This window comes from Lathyrus oleraceus, chromosome 7 (assembly GCF_024323335.1).
Source record: "Lathyrus oleraceus cultivar Zhongwan6 chromosome 7, CAAS_Psat_ZW6_1.0, whole genome shotgun sequence".
NCBI lineage: Eukaryota > Viridiplantae > Streptophyta > Magnoliopsida > Fabales > Fabaceae > Lathyrus > Lathyrus oleraceus.
Window position 1 is genome coordinate 219691177 of NC_066585.1, and position 16445 is coordinate 219707621.

Sequence of the window (16445 nt, forward strand, 5' to 3'; positions counted from 1 at the left end):
TTATTCCAACCTCCTAAAGCAAAACAAAACAAAAGAGTGGATACCGGATTCCAATCAACTGGACTTATACCAATCTCCAAAGAACCAAAACACACAAGGATACCAGATGCCAATATATGGGCTTACTCCAATCTCCCAAACAAAACAAAATATGGATGTCAGATGCCAATCTATCTGGACTTACTCTAATCTCCCAAAGGATGATCATAGGAATACAAATGCCAACAACATGGTCTTACAATTGAATCCTCACATACAACAAGCAAACAGAAGCAATGAGAAAAGAGGACATAAGTGGCCAATGGAATGGTCTTACACTCAATCCCTTCCAAATCATAGGAACAATGGCCAATGAATGGACTTACTGTTGATTCCTCAATGGACAAACAAAGATGTGTCACAAAGATATGAAATGATGATCATGCAATAAGGAACAATTAATGATGATAACTGCACAAAGGCAAACAAGCAAACATGTACAGATGGACCAATAAGCAATCAATGATTCAGTTAGCACACGCTATATACAAGCAATTAGGCTCAAGCAAGGGTTAGACTTTAAAGTCAACTGGAATGGGGTAAGTGGTGCTCTTAACCTTAACATTGAGAGTTAAGGTGAAGCAGATGAAAAGGATATGAGGGGTGTGCCTCATGGCTCTTATCCCTGGTCAGGGAGAGCTTCAAATGATAGAAGGTGTGGGAGTTCAGAAAGTTGGAACTCTCTCCACAAGTTAATGACTCTATAGATCTTGGGTTAAGATCCACAATGCATCAACATGTAATGTGAGCAAAGGGATGACACACAGAATAGTAGGAGATGGACTACACATCTCTTCTATCTACCAATTGCCTTATCAAAAGGACTTTTCCTGCTTGGGGACAAAGATAAACAATCACAAACATTGCCTCTTAAGGAGGACTTCAGACAGGTGCCTGGCCAAGTAACAGGCCAGGTCTTCCAGACTACATGAAGAAGAGAAATTATACCTAATTGGTTAAGCAACCAAGCAAAAGCAAGTTCAAAATGAACTTAAGCAACTAATGTACCTGAAAACAATCCAACTCAATCAGTACTCAATTCAAAAAGTCAAACAGATAATCCAACAGTCAACTAACAATACACAATCAAACAAGCAAGGCTACAATGTGCAAGGCACAAGCTCAACTCAAATGAGCTAAAAGCATCCTACAAAACAAGTCAAGGTTAGCCAATAACAATCAAATAAACCAACTCAAGCCATGTGAATTAATCTCCTTATGGCCATGTACTTCTTAACCTGAAAACAAACTCAAACATGAGAAGCAAACCCTTAGGCCAAAGCCTAGGGTCAAAGAAGGAGAAATAATCCAAAACAGAACATGAAAATTGACAAGAACCAAGTTTAATCAATCAAGAACAATATCCAAGTGGTCTCAAGTCAATATCATCAACCAATTTTATTTCACAAAGCAAATCATGTTAATGTATGCAATTTGGAATCATATTGAAGCAACAGAATGAACACAAGCATATTAATTCCAAAATGGCTCAATAAATCTCAAGAAAAATCATGGCTAAACAGCACACATCAAATGATCACCACACCAAAAATCATGGCATTTGAACAAGTATAAGCATGTCAAATAAACTCACTAAGTCAAGGTAAGCATAAACAAGCTCAAAGGAAGCACAAATTGGTACATCAACTTAAGGCAATCCTAAAACAGAAATGACAAGTGATAAATGATTCAAACCAAAGCCAAGACAAACTTCAATGTGTCTAAAAAACATGTGCAAAATTCCAAGTTCATATGATAAAGCATAAGAATTTCACAAATCATGAAAGTTCAATACTCTTCAAAAGTCCAAACATGACACTCCAGAAAGAAAAATCTCAAAAAAATCAGAAATGGATCCAAAAATTCCACAAAACTTCATGTTCAATCCTAACATCCAGAAGTAGCATCATGCAAAAATTCACATCATTTGGCATTTATTTGGCATGGTAAATAAAATCAGCAAATCAAGCAAGCAAAGGTGTGACACACATTGTCACACCTACATTAAACAGGTCATATCTCAACAACCAGAAATGTTAAAAATGCAAACTCTATACCAAAATGACCATTAGGATGTCTAGCTTAAGCATGTCAATTTTCACATTCATAAGATCAACCATCATCATTTCACAAAGAAAATGGCAAGCAAGGTGCAAGATAGCATATGCATACACAAACCCTAGGCTAAAACAAATTTCAACCGTGCACAAATTCTAGGAAAATCATCAAAAAATAGTAGACATTATGAGGATCATCATGCAAAAAACCTCATGTGATTTGGATAAGTAATCATGAAGTTATGATTTTTGGAATGAATGAGAAAAATAAAAAAAACATGAAAGCAATGCATGAACATATGAATACAAGATGGAAAAAATAAGGCAAGGCAATTTTGGAAAATGCAGGCACGGGGAATCGAAGAGAGAATTCATTTGAATATGAAAGCGCGCGCTACAAAACACGGTCGTTTAGACCGAAACCCTAGCCACATGCATGCATGCTGGGAACGAAAATCCGCAGGAAAAGCTCATGAATCCGCAGGAAAATTCACAAGTAAGCTATGAAGGTTATAACAAATTCCGCAGGAAATTTCCAGCAAATGAAGAACACGATGAAGATCTTCATGATCTTCATCATCCAACTTCCAGAAAATTCTTAACATCTCCAGAAACAAAAATCAAGCAATGCATTATGTATATCTAACATCCAGCATCAAGAATCAACAATTAATCCATCAAAAACACATTATATGCGCACGGATCGAAGCAAGAAAGAATCAACATCAAAAGTTCAAACTAACACATCTTGCTCAAAACAGCATGGATTCACACGATTTAAAGCTTAATCTACTCAGCAACCAAAGATCTATAACATTAGCATAGTAAAAATCAAGATTATGAGAATTAGTTTGTGACCTCTTGTAGCAACAGAATCGGATTCAGCTGGAATTACGCCTTGTAATGCTTGGAGAGTCCTCTACGATGCTTATGAAGATGTTTAGAAGGAAGATCGAAGCTCAGCTATGCACGATTCCACAGTTTCAAGACTTCACCATTGTTGTTCTCACTTTGAGCAGTTCCAAATGTGCACGAATTCAGGTGTTTCTTGGCTTGAAAATTGCTCAGTGATGATGCTAGATTATGAACAGAGCAAGAACTATGCAAATGCTTTGAAGAAATGAGAGAAAAATTGAGAAAAGTTTGAGAGAAATTTGAGAGAAAAAATTTGAGATCTGAATTTGTGAATTATGGTTAGCATTTTCTGTTATGATTATGGTTATATACCACCTGTTAATGAAGTTGATTAATCATGTTTAGCCACAATGCAAGTGATTAGTGAAATTAGCATGTTTATGCAAAATGGCAAAATCACCCTTATGCAATGCAAGGTAATGGAACAGTACCGAGTTTGTCTTGAAACAAGTTTCAAAATCTGTTTGAATGCAAATGAAATTGGTTGGAATTGAAAATAATGCATATTTTTTAAATTGGAGATTTCCCTCCAAAATTCAAATTAAATTCAAGTGAGAAATGCAATATTTTTGTGATGAGAATTGATGAAATGTGATGCATGATTATGATAGAGCATATCAAGATGGAAATGTCACAAAAAGAAACATTCCATTTGGCCTTTTGGTGCAAAAGTTATGCAAGCTTGAAGTTCAAATTTGCTTGACAATGATTGATCCATAACTTTTCAACCACAAATGAGAAATGCATGTTCTTGGAATTTTTGGAAAGGTGAGAGCAAGATCTTCAACTTTCATGTTGGACAAAATTCCATTTGAAGCTTGCTTGATGATGTAAACTTGAGGAGAAGACCTTTCCATTTTTGGCAAATCCAAATTATGGGTCACTTTCTATTTTTGGAAAGTTTTCATCTGACTTTATTTTCTTCAATGATGATGTTTGAAATGTCAAATGAGACTTGTATGGACATGAATGAGGCCTCTCTAACCATCTCCCACCTTCAAATCCATGATTGAATGCATAGTTGACTTATGTTGACTTTTCTAGGGTTTCAGCTGACCTAGCTATGCTCAGATGAAGTTCAAGCCTCTACCACTTGAGATTTTGATTCAAAATGATGTCCTAGCTCATATGAACCCTTGTGAATGATCATGGTGCCCAAATTCTCAAGAATGGCCACCATTTATTGCTCAATGACTTGCCTTTGACTGGCTTGACCTATGATTGCTTCATCTGCAAGTAACAAGGTTAGATGACAATATTTTGGTACTTTTGGTTAGTAAACAAATGAAAAGCAATGATATACAAATGAAAAACATGCTTGGTGATCAAGAACCACACTCAAAAGATATCCCACCCACAAGGAAGGAGGCAAGGTGCACAATGATCCTTGAGGCAATGATATGATATGATATGATATGATGAGGGATCTTAGGGACAAAATTGGGGTCTTACAGATGCCCCTATTTAAGGTCATTCTAGTCGGAGAAGTGAAGTTTAGAAATCTTCATCTCGACGCGGTAGAATGGGCTTAAATAACAGAAATGAGACAAATTTTGGTCCCTAAGAGACCTCATGATGCAGATGTATGCATGTAAAAGATACAAACTCTGTGGGGATATGGTTCACACAGAAGAAAAGAAAATCCATCGGAGTAATACACTCACCAGGAACAGAGACTCTACCAGGACTCTTATGGGGATAATAAGAAAAGAAAAAATGCATGAGCAGGACACGACTCTGAATTAGGGTGAAACTGACACTGCGTGAACAAAACACGACTGGACTAGAGACCTCACTGGGGAGTGAAGGACTCACACTGGGGAAAAGATGATTTCCAAAGGAAGATATATCCATTGGAAAGACACAAGCTGACTCAAACTATCCACAAGGGATACTTCGGATGAAAATCCGGACTCGGACCAAGGAACGATTCACAAAGAACCTCCCTACCGGGAAAAATGCATATATTGGGGAAAACGCCAATACAGTAAAGGGTAAAAATCACCATAAGAACTCCACTGGAGAGGTGTCTAACAAAGAGACTCTCCTGGGGAAAAGCAACAAGATGAGGTGTTACCGATATAAGGGTAACAAACTCAGGAAGAATGAATATCTAAGACCGGTATAAGGGTGAGAGATATCAATCAACCAACATCTGAGAAAGACCTGAAAAAGGTACATCAACTTAGGAAAATCTGACTCCACAGGGGACCAAGGTCATAATAGGGAGCAGAAAGGAAGGAACACCAGGGATACCGGTTACTAGGTATATAATAGGTGACCGACCAAAGCGTGAATTGGTATATATGCCAAAACACTCATCATCCGAAAGGAGGGCTTGAAAAAGCAAATCGACTTACGGGATGGACATTCGAATCCACAACAGGAAAACGAATCTTACTCAAATGGGGACACAAACCCAAAGAGTGCATGAGATATAATATCCATTACCGTCAGAACGTGGATAGAATACTCGCATGAGATATATTATCTATTACCGTAAGAACGTAGATAATATACTCGCATGGAAGGAAACACCAGGGATACCGAGGTATATAATAGGTGACCTGCCGAAAACGTGAATTGGTATATATGCCAAAACACTCATCATCCAAAACACAAACTGGTTAAAGGATGGATATTCGATTCTACAAAGAATACGAATCTTACTCTACTGGGGGAAAATCAACAAAGGACTCCAACCAAAGAGTGAAAGAGATATATTATTCATTACCGTCAGAACGTGAATAACATACTCGAAAAGGAAGAGACACCAGAGATACCGGTTAGGGCATATAATAGGTGATCAACCAAAAAGAGACAATCGTTACCAAGCATACGGGTAAACAAAAGACAACTCAAAGGGATAAATTGCGAGCATCCGGCAATTATCCAACAAACAACAAATATTCGACTCCGCAAAGGGAAATAACGAATCTTACTCGACTAGGGAAACACAAAAGGCTTCGACTGAAGAGTGCATGAGATATATTATCCATTACCGTCAGAACGTGGATAACATACTCGCACGGAAGATTATCCACAACCGGTTACTGGGTTAATAAAGGATAAATCAACCGAAAAGAAAGGCATCGGGATACCAAAACTAGGTATATAATGATGACCAATCAAAAGGAGCAACAATCATTACCAAGCAAACGGGTAAATGAAAGAAGACTCGCTGGGGATGAATTGCAAGCATCCGGAAATTATCCATAAAACTTGCTGGTGACTTCAAAGGGATAACATTGCAAGCATACGGCAATGATCCAGAAGACTGCTGGGGATACAATTACTAGCAACCGGCAATTATCCACAAGCAAGGAGGGAATATCAACATCGAAAATCGAATGAGGATAACCACAAAGAGTAACCATCATCGGTTAGGATGAACAACAAGGTTAACTCTGCAAAAGGGAGAAATTAGGGTTTACAACTATCGAATACGGGGTAGAATACCAAAACTCTGGTTGTGGATAAAATTGCTAGCAACCGGCAATTATCCACAAAAAGCACAGACTCCGCTGGGGAGAAAAACCACAACATGGGATTTACAACTATCGCCTACTGGGTAGAAGACCAAGGACTCAACTAGGGATAGGGCGAATGAATGCCAAATATTGAGCAATCATTCAACTTATTCCACAGGGAGACGCCAACTCTGTTGGGAATAAAACCACAACAGCACAAAATCCACCATCAACCAGACCGAACCGCAAAGGTTACCTCTGCTAGGGGAAAAGAGATAGGACTTACAACTACCGAATACGGGGTAGTAGCCATCAACTCTGATGAGGATAGAAGATAGGGTTTACATCTACCGAATACTGGGTAGAAGACCAATAACTCCGCGTGGGGAATGAAAGAATCACAATACCTCACGGGAAACAAAAATAGGGTTTATAACAAACCACCCACTCTTGCTGAGGAATAAAAGGTATATAACCACAAATTCCGCCAATAAGAGGGAACGTAGGACTTACAACTACCGGTATAAGGGTAGAGGCCCAAAAAGGTCCCGCTGGGGATAAAAGAATTAATGCCGGTTACTGGGCAAATCATTCATTTATTCCACAGGGAAGCACGAGAAACAGTTGACAAATGGTCTATTCGGGATCAATCCGAACAGACAGACTGAATCAAGACTCATCCTATGAGGATATAACTCAATAGGAAAATCCATCCCGATATATGTGTTGGGAGGAAACGGAAGAAACCGTCATCCACGGGGATATATCTTAGTGGGGAACTGCAGAAGGAAAGACAGACACTTTCTGCTTATGGGGCTGACTCTATATGGAGAGATTAAACACCCGACATCTGCTTGGGAAGATCTATTGGAGATCTATATCACCCAAAGCAGGAGATAACAAACAAGAGATATATGGCAAAAAATGCAACATGAATATCTGAATGTTTATGAATATGCATGAATATGCGTGATTTATGTTTGATGAATGCTGACAAAACAGATAATTCTAACACAAACAGGGCCCAGGAATCAAACGCCCAGTACTATACTTCCAGGGGAAGAACCAACTGGAAATCCAATCTGCTGGAGATCTATATGCTGAAAAGCAAAGATCTGCGGGAAGGCAAACGATCAGAGATATCACAAAAATTACAAAATCTCTGAGCAATGGATCAACAATCAACCCAACTGGCGAACAAAAAGTCACAACAGGAAACAACGGCCACAAAGACAAATCTGTTGGGGAAACAGGAGAAATCCCGCAATCTGCAGGGGTCCTCAGTATCAACTGGGAAACAAGAGTCCACTGCACAAGCAAGAATTGCTATGAAAGCAATTCCACACAACTCCGCTGGGGAACAACCCACTGAGGGAGAATAGATCATCCATGTAGAATATACTGCACAAGCAACTCTACCTGGGGAAAACACAAATAGCCATTCCATCGGGAATACACCCACTGAGGGAAAAACAGATCACACAAGTAGATTCTGCAACAAGCCACTCTACTGAGAATCAAAAGTAATCAGGAAATCAACCCAATCTCTGGATGATAGACCACCAACCAACCTACTGGGGAAACAGAGGTTTCAACAAGCAGAAACTGCCACAAAAGCAACTCTGTCGAGGATACCAGCTCTGGCGGAGTCTCTGAGGGGATACCCACTCTGTTGGGGAATACCAACTCTTTTGGGGATTTTGCATGAATGCAATCCACCAAACCACAAATCTACTGACGGCTCCACTGGGGAAATCCACTGAGGGATCCACTGGGGAAATGAAAGAGAGCTGGGGAATCAACCACTAAATGCTGACTCTTCTGAGGAGAACACCCACAACTGCTGAGGAGGATCATAATCATCGCCCTGCTCAAGGCTAAGTGCTCTGATGGGAAGATATAGCAACTCCGCTGACGACTTGGCCGGGGAAGAGGGTACTGTTGGAGAAAAACGACGTCTTCCACAAGCGCTCTACTTTGGGGATATATCGCAGATTCCACTAGCGACTGTGCTGAGGAACGAAACAACAACTCATCTGGCGACTGCACTTGGGAGAGTGATGGGGTACTGGGGTCTCAAACCACCCACTACCGAAACTTCCAAACGGAAAACACCCATGTTAGGGAGAGAAAACTGCTGGAGAAGAAAACGAAGTCTTCAACAACACTCTGCTTAGGGAACAACCCACAACAACAACTCTGCTTGGGGAACAACCCCTAACAACAAAGCATGATGAAGAGGATACAACCAATGCCAGGTGTAGCACCTCAAATTTGCACCTCCCATTTTGTACACACATTTTCATGATTAGGTCATTAACATTACATAGTCCACTGCATAGCATTGCATTGTCCTTTGCCCAAGTGCAAGTCATCAGACAAGATTAGGTCAACTGGTCAGGAGATCTAGTCAAGCAAGCAAGCAAGTGCATTTCCTATTGAAGCAAAGCCCTATGGTTGATTCGACATGCTCATATGACCTAGGGATCATTTTGAAGTGGTTTGGCCAAGGATTGGATGATCAAAGCTCAACAGTCAAGCTGGATTTCATCTGAAACCCTAGAAAGTCAATTGTGGTCAACTGTGCCTGAATTCATGGATTTGAAGGTGGGAGATGGTTTAAGAGGCCTCATTTATGTCCATACAAGTCTCACTTGACATGTCAAAGATCAACATTGAAGAATTTGAGGTCAGATGAAAAGTTTCCAAAAATAGTAAGTGACCTGTAATTTCAAACTGCCAAAAATGGAAAGGTCTTCTCCTCAAATTTACATCATCATACAAGCTTCAAATGAAATTTTGTCCAACATGAAAGTTGAAGATCTTGCTCTCACCTTTCCAAAAAGTCCAAGAACATCCATTTCTCATTTGTGGTTGGCAAGTTATGATCAAATCATTGTCAAGAAATTTTGAACTTCAAGCTTGGATAACTTTCACACCAATTGGCCAAATCATGTGTGGTTTTTTGCTACAATCTCCTTTTAACATGCTCTATCATAATCATTCATTACATTTCACTAAAAATCATCACACAAAAATGGCATTTTTCACTTGATTTAAATTTGAATTTTGGTGGGAAAAGGTGATTTTCAAAAATATGCATTTGCCATACTTCCAATCACTTGAATTTGATCTAAAACAACATTTGGAGGGTGTTTGGCTAATTACTCGTGCACTGTAGCAGCATGCCATGCACATGAGGGGTGAATTGATCAATTGGACATAACACTCCCATCTCCTTAATCCTTGCATTTTGGCTAAGCTTGATTAACAAAGTGGATTAGCAGCACATATAAATAGATAATGCTAACAGAATTTCTGATTAACATTCATTCATCTCAGATCTAGATTGAAAATTGCAAATTCTCTCCACTTTTTCTCTTCATTTTTTCTGCAGATTTTTCATAGAACATTGCCTAGTTCTTCATTGTTCCATCATCCACAAGCAATATTGGAGGTTTTGGAAGTAAGCATTCAAGGTTTTCGAGCAGAACTTGGAACTGTTGCATCAAGCTTCCATTAATGGCAGTTGCGAATTTGAGTATCTTTAAGCATAATTGAGCTACAATTCATCATCCATTCATCTATTGGAGCATTGAAGAGGATCTGTTTCAGCCTTACAAGCCTTGAAAACCACGATTCCAGCTCTGCATCCATTTGAAGGCCAGATTTCAAATCTTGTAATTGTTGAAATCATGATATGCATTTGATAGATCGTTGATTGTAGAGTAGCCTGAACTTTGTAGAATTGAATTTCATCAAGAAACTAGGAAGTTAGGGCGATTTGAAGTTTGGTTGTCAAAACTTATTCTGTTCGATCCAAGCAATATAGTGAGAATTAAGACGAATCATGTTTGGATTGTTGTTGTGCATTGCAAGATGAAGAGATTGGTATACTTTTCATGAATTTCTGTGACCAAAAGTTCATGATGATGATGAACATGATGAATGCGCGAAGAACCCTAACATTTCCAATTTCCAGAATTGCTTTGATCTTCTGGCGTTGTGTTTTGCATGTTTTCATTGTTTTTGTCCCATGTAGCCAATCAAACAGTGACACCTCCTTTAATGAAACGCAGCGCTTCAGATAGCGCGCCAGGGTTTGAAAATGCACCTACTTCGATTCCTGGTTCCAAACATTCACATTTGGCCTTTGGATTTTTTTAGCTCATTATTCATCCATATTCACATGCCTTATTCATGTCATTTTTATTTTTTCATTCCATTAGAAAATTCATATCTCTCAAACCATTAATCCAATTAATATGAGATTTTTTGTGCCATGATCCTTGCCATGTCTACTATTTTATGGTGATTTTTGCAAAAATTGTGCACGCCTGGATTTTAAAATTGCCTAGGGTTTGTTCTTGCATGTCATTCCTTGCACCTTGCTTACCATTTTGATTGTGAAATCCTGATGCTTGATCCAATGGAGCTGAAATTTTATATGTGTAAACTAGACACCTTGAGGAGCATTTTGGTATAGAGTTTGTGATTTTTGCATTTCTGGTTTGTGAGATATGATATGCTCAATATGGGTGTGACAATGTGTGTCACACCATTTCTTGTCCAATTTGTGGAATTTCGTTACCATGCCATATGAACTTGAAATGACCTGAATTTTTGCATGTTAATTCTTCTGGATGTTAAGTTTGAGTGTGAATTTTTGTGGATTTTTGAGTGCATTTTCAATTTGTTTGAGAATTTCCTTTCTGTTTGACCATTGTGGACTTTTTGTGAGTCATGATCTTATATGATTTGTAAAATTCTTGTTGCTTATTGGATGGACTTGAAATTTTACACATGTATTCTAGACACATTGAAGTTTGTCATGGCTTTGATTTGGTTCATTTATCTTATGCCAATTCTGTTTTGTGCTTGCTTGAAGTTGATGTATGATTTGGTGCCTTGTATGAGCTTGTTTGAACATGCTTTGCCTTATGGATTTTAATTGACTTGCTTCCCCTTGTCCAAATGGCTTGAAATTTGGTGTGATGATCCTTGGATGAATTCTGTTTAGACATGATTTTTCTTGGGATTTATTGAAATATTTTTGAGTTGATGTGGATTGAATTATTCTGTTTGGTTCTATGAGCTTCAAATTGCATGCTTTGCCTTTTATGCTTGATGAAATGATAATGGTGAATGATATGAGTGTGAGACCACTTGGATTTGTTTCTTATTTGATTGATCTTGGTTCTTGATAAGTTTCATGTTCTGTTTTGGTTTATTGCTCCCATTTTGACCCTAGGCCTTGCCCTAGTGGTTAGTGCTTAATGTTTGAGCTTTGTTTCAGGTCAAAGAGTACAATTGCTTATACTTGATGATGTGCACTCAATTGGAGTTGGGTTATTGCTTGTTTATGACTAACTTTGAGCTTGTTTTGTAGGCATTGAGACTTATGCTTAGGCCTTGTGGCTTGCACCTTTGTGCATTGATGCTTGTTATCTGTTTGGGCTGTGGACTTGTAATTGTCTGTTTGCTTTTGTTTGAGTTGAATACTGATTATGTTGGATTGTTTTCAGGTACCTTAGTTGCTATAGTTCCTTGAGAACTTGCTTTTGCTTTGCTTGATAGCTTGAGCATTGAGGTATAATGATCTCTTCTCCATGTAGTCTGGAAGACCTGGCCTGTTACTTGGCCAGGCACCTGTCTGAAGTCCTCCTTAAGAGGCAATGTTTGTGTTTGTTTACTTTTGTCCTTGTACATATTCAAAGACCTCCTAAGTGAAGAGGCATTGGCAGATACAAGGGATGTGCAATTCATCCCCTGCTATTCTGTGTGTCATCTGCTTTGCTCACACCACTGTGTTGATGCATTGCAGATACTAACCCAAGATCATTGTACATTGTGTCAGTCATAAGTGTAGCAGGGTTCCAACTTTCTGAACCCACACTTTCATTGTCTTGAAGCTCTCCCTGGCCAGGGATAAGAGCTGTGAAGTCTCATCTTCACTCACCATTTCATCTGCTTCACCCTAACTCTCAATGTTAGGTTTAAGAGCAAATCACACCCCATTCCAGTGGTTTGTTTGTCGAGGTTGACATGACCCCTTGACTAAAGCCTAGCCTTGTGTGAGCCCACTTTGTATGTATATAGTGTGTTATTTGTGTGATTGTTTGCTGTTTACCTGTGCTGATAGGATAGCTTGCTCCCTGTGCAAGTTAGCTAGAAACCTTAACTTAGGGATAATTTGCATGATAACATCTAGGCTCGAGTCGTAGTCTCCCTAGTTGTGTCTCCCTTTGTTATCTGGTTAGGCTAGTCCTTTGTCCCTGCGTAGGGGAACTACAACTCCCTGATCCTCATATCAAATGAGGTACGTAGGCAGGAGATGAGCTGATCTCTCCGGGCGCCCTTTTTGTTTTGTCTTTGTGTGTGTCAGGAGATGGATGTAAGCCCAGCGATTGGCATTCCGTATCCTCTTGTTGTGTGCTTGGAGTCCGATATAAGTCCATCAATTGGCATTTGGTTTCCAGTGGGTGTGTGTTTGGTTCGGAGTCTGATGTAAGTCCAGCGATTAGCATTCGGTTTCCATGTTTGCCTTTTTGTGTGGAGTTTGACGTAAGCCCAGCGATTGGCAGTCGATTTCCCGTATGGTTTTGTCTTGCGTGCGTTAGCCGAGCTACGAGTGCTCTGATTCTTCTCTAGTCCGAGAAGATACGTATGCATAGGATGCGACATCCTAGCGAGCACGTTTTCCCCTAGTCCGAACTACGTCGACTCTGATGTTTATGCCTGATAGACTACGTAGGCCCAGGGTGCGATATCCTGCCAAGTTAGTTTCTTTTGTTTCCTGTGTCTCTTTCAGCCAGTGTGTTTGATGTTTGAGCAGTGTTTTAGCAACCATATTCCTTCCTTTTGTGCGTGGATCCCGTCGAGTACGACGGATGCGTAGGGGTGCTAATACCTTCCCTTCGCATAACCGACTCCCGATCCCATTCTCTTTGGTCGCGAGACCATGTCTTTTCCAGGTTTACTTCGAGCGTTTCCTTTCCCTCTTTTGGGATAAATAACGCGCGGTGGCGGCTCTGTTGTTCTGTTTCCCGCCGGTTTTTCGCGTAATGCGACACTTTTGTGTGTGACCCTGTAGGTTTTCGCGGCATTGACAATTATATTAAATCACGTATTTAACATAATAAACAGTGAGTGGTATCTAGAAACACATCACTGCTTCCCAAGACACGAAAATGTCATGGGATCTGACAAATCCTTTTTGTGATAATACTTATATGTACAATTACCCTTTTGCCCCTATGTCTATATTGAACACAAGGCATAGACCGTGTCATCCTTGTCCAGTTTAATATTGGGCCCATAGATATTTATCCTGTTACGCGGGATGGGCAAATTCCGTCTAGGTCACTCATGTCCCTCAGCATGCTTCGTGGAGTACCCATCAACTATCTTTATGGTTATCCAGTTACGGACAACGTTTGACCAGCAATAAGACACTCGACTCTACATCTAGGGTCCATAGTGGTTTCAGGTCGAAGGGTGGTATACACCATTATCACCATGAGAATAACTTATGACAGTTTGCATAACATTCTATATAGTATTCTCATAGCGGGCCAATCCAGATAAATATTACTCTTAATATTCATACATATGTTTAAGACTTGATAACTCTTTATCCATGATCCATGAGATGTGATCATCAGTCTATATACATAATAGTCTTAATGCTTTAATGTTATCCCACTTTATAACAAAGCTCGACTACGGATACTTTAAGAATAGTGTCCTTATGTTTAATGGGATCGCATGATTAAGTCACACTTGATAAATTAAACGTACTAGCTATTCTAGGGACTTTATTAAACAAACATAATAAAGAAAAAGCCTTTTATTATTAATAAATAATTTGATACAAGTACCAAAAGTATTGGCCTCTAGGGCTTACACCAACACTTCCATGAAAGGACCATCTTTGGGAAAGTGTGACATAAGCCAAGTGTGAAGCATGAGAGCATAACACATAACCATGCCTTTCTTCTTTTCATGTCTGGCATGATGATAGTAGTAAACACCGTCAAGAAGGGTTGGAACTGGATTCTTGGCTAAGAAAATGTTGATGATGGGAAGGTCTATGAAGTCTTCAATATTCGGGAACAAGACTACTCCATAAATCAGTAAGGCCAAGACAACGTTGAATGCTTTCCAATTCTGTGCTTTTTATAAAGCCCAAGCTTTGGCCTCTAAGGAATTTCTAGATAAACCATGTGTAACCCCTTTAATGTCAAGCTTTCTACTACATCTCTCGGAGCTTATACAATCATATCTGGTGAAGGGGTCTCTCCCAAATTAATGAAAGGGCTATGATCCTTCAAGTATCTACCTACAATCCTTTCAAACTTCTCTATTGTGGGCACCAACTGGAAGTCTTGAAAAGTAATGCTGATGACTTCTCGGCAAGTGTATCGATAGTTTCGTAGTAAGAAAAATATATTGAATCCACAGGAACTGTTATTTAACAAAATAATATTTGTGCAAGTTATAGAAAGTAACAATTGGGGTAGGGGGTTTAGGTTGGAATGCGAAAAATAAAAGTTGTTCTAAGAAAATGCAAAAGTAGTTAGGTTTTGTATAGAATCCCTTATTTATTCCCTGTTGATGTTTGATGCATTGCATGAATAAGAAAGACATTATATTTCCAAGATGAATTAACAAAACCACTATACCCAATACCTTGGTGTATAACTCCTTAATTTCTACTAGAGGTCTCATATCCCTATTCAACCAGCGTAAGTGAAATTAGGAAATGCAACAATACGATAACTGAAATGCCATTACTAGAGGTCTCATATCCCTATTCAACCAGGATAAGCACAATAATTGCCCTAGTTCCAACGCATAGACTAATGGTCAGTATTCCCTATGCGCTCATAAACAGATTAAAAGAGTATCTCGCATAAAAAGCATTAAGCATAAGAGACAATTAAATAGAAATATAACTTCAATTACTCATGCACTGAAAAATCAAACATATGTCCCAACAAGTTCCAAATAAGTTCATCATACAAAATCTAACATGGAGAAATTTAGATACTCATAACAATACAACTAAATACCAAGCAATAAGATGAAGATTGCATATGAAAATCCTTGAAAAACTGGCCTCAAATGGCTTCCAATGCTCTCAAAATCGCCCTCTGGTGTTCTTTACTGACACTTTTAGTCAAAATCCCATGACCATTGAAAAGATGCCAAAAATCCCCTTATAAAATTGTAAAATTAATGTGGAACTTGAGATTTTCTAAATATACCCCCTCGCGCCCATAACTATTGGGATTGTTGGGCAAACATTATAGATTTATGTGCTTGTAGGTACAATATATGTATCATTCAGATTATCTCAATGGTTTTGATGATGACAATAGTATGATGTAAAGTCTTCATCAGTCAATATCAAGATGATCAAGATGTTTCATTTGTAAGATTAAGTTTCCAACACCAATCTAAAGACAACACCTATTGTCAAGTTCCGTTTGGTTGAATCCTTGATGATCTTAAATCAAGCAATCTTTGATGATGGTTTCCATCAAAAATCCTTATCAGGCATCATTAATTCGAAGAAATCCAGTCTTTGATGAAGTGATGAATACATGATGAATTAAGCAAGGTATCTTGACGCTTTAAAGATTGTGAAAGAGAGAAAGTGTGAATGCTTGTCTGACTCATTTTTGAGTGATTAGAGTATTGTAAAGATATTAGAGTGATTCATAAATTACTAAGACAATACACGCATTCACCTAAAAGTGTTTAAACCTTTATAAATTTTCTAAAAGAATTTAAAACCTAATGAGGAACCATCAAGGTTCTTATGGAATTGATCAAGGATGTTATTGATCATTTAGGGAGCTTGTATACACTCCTTGATCGATTAGGGTCCTTAACCAATCAATTAGAGTAAGGTGTTAAGCTTTTTAATCGATACAAAACACTCTTAATCGAGTAAGAC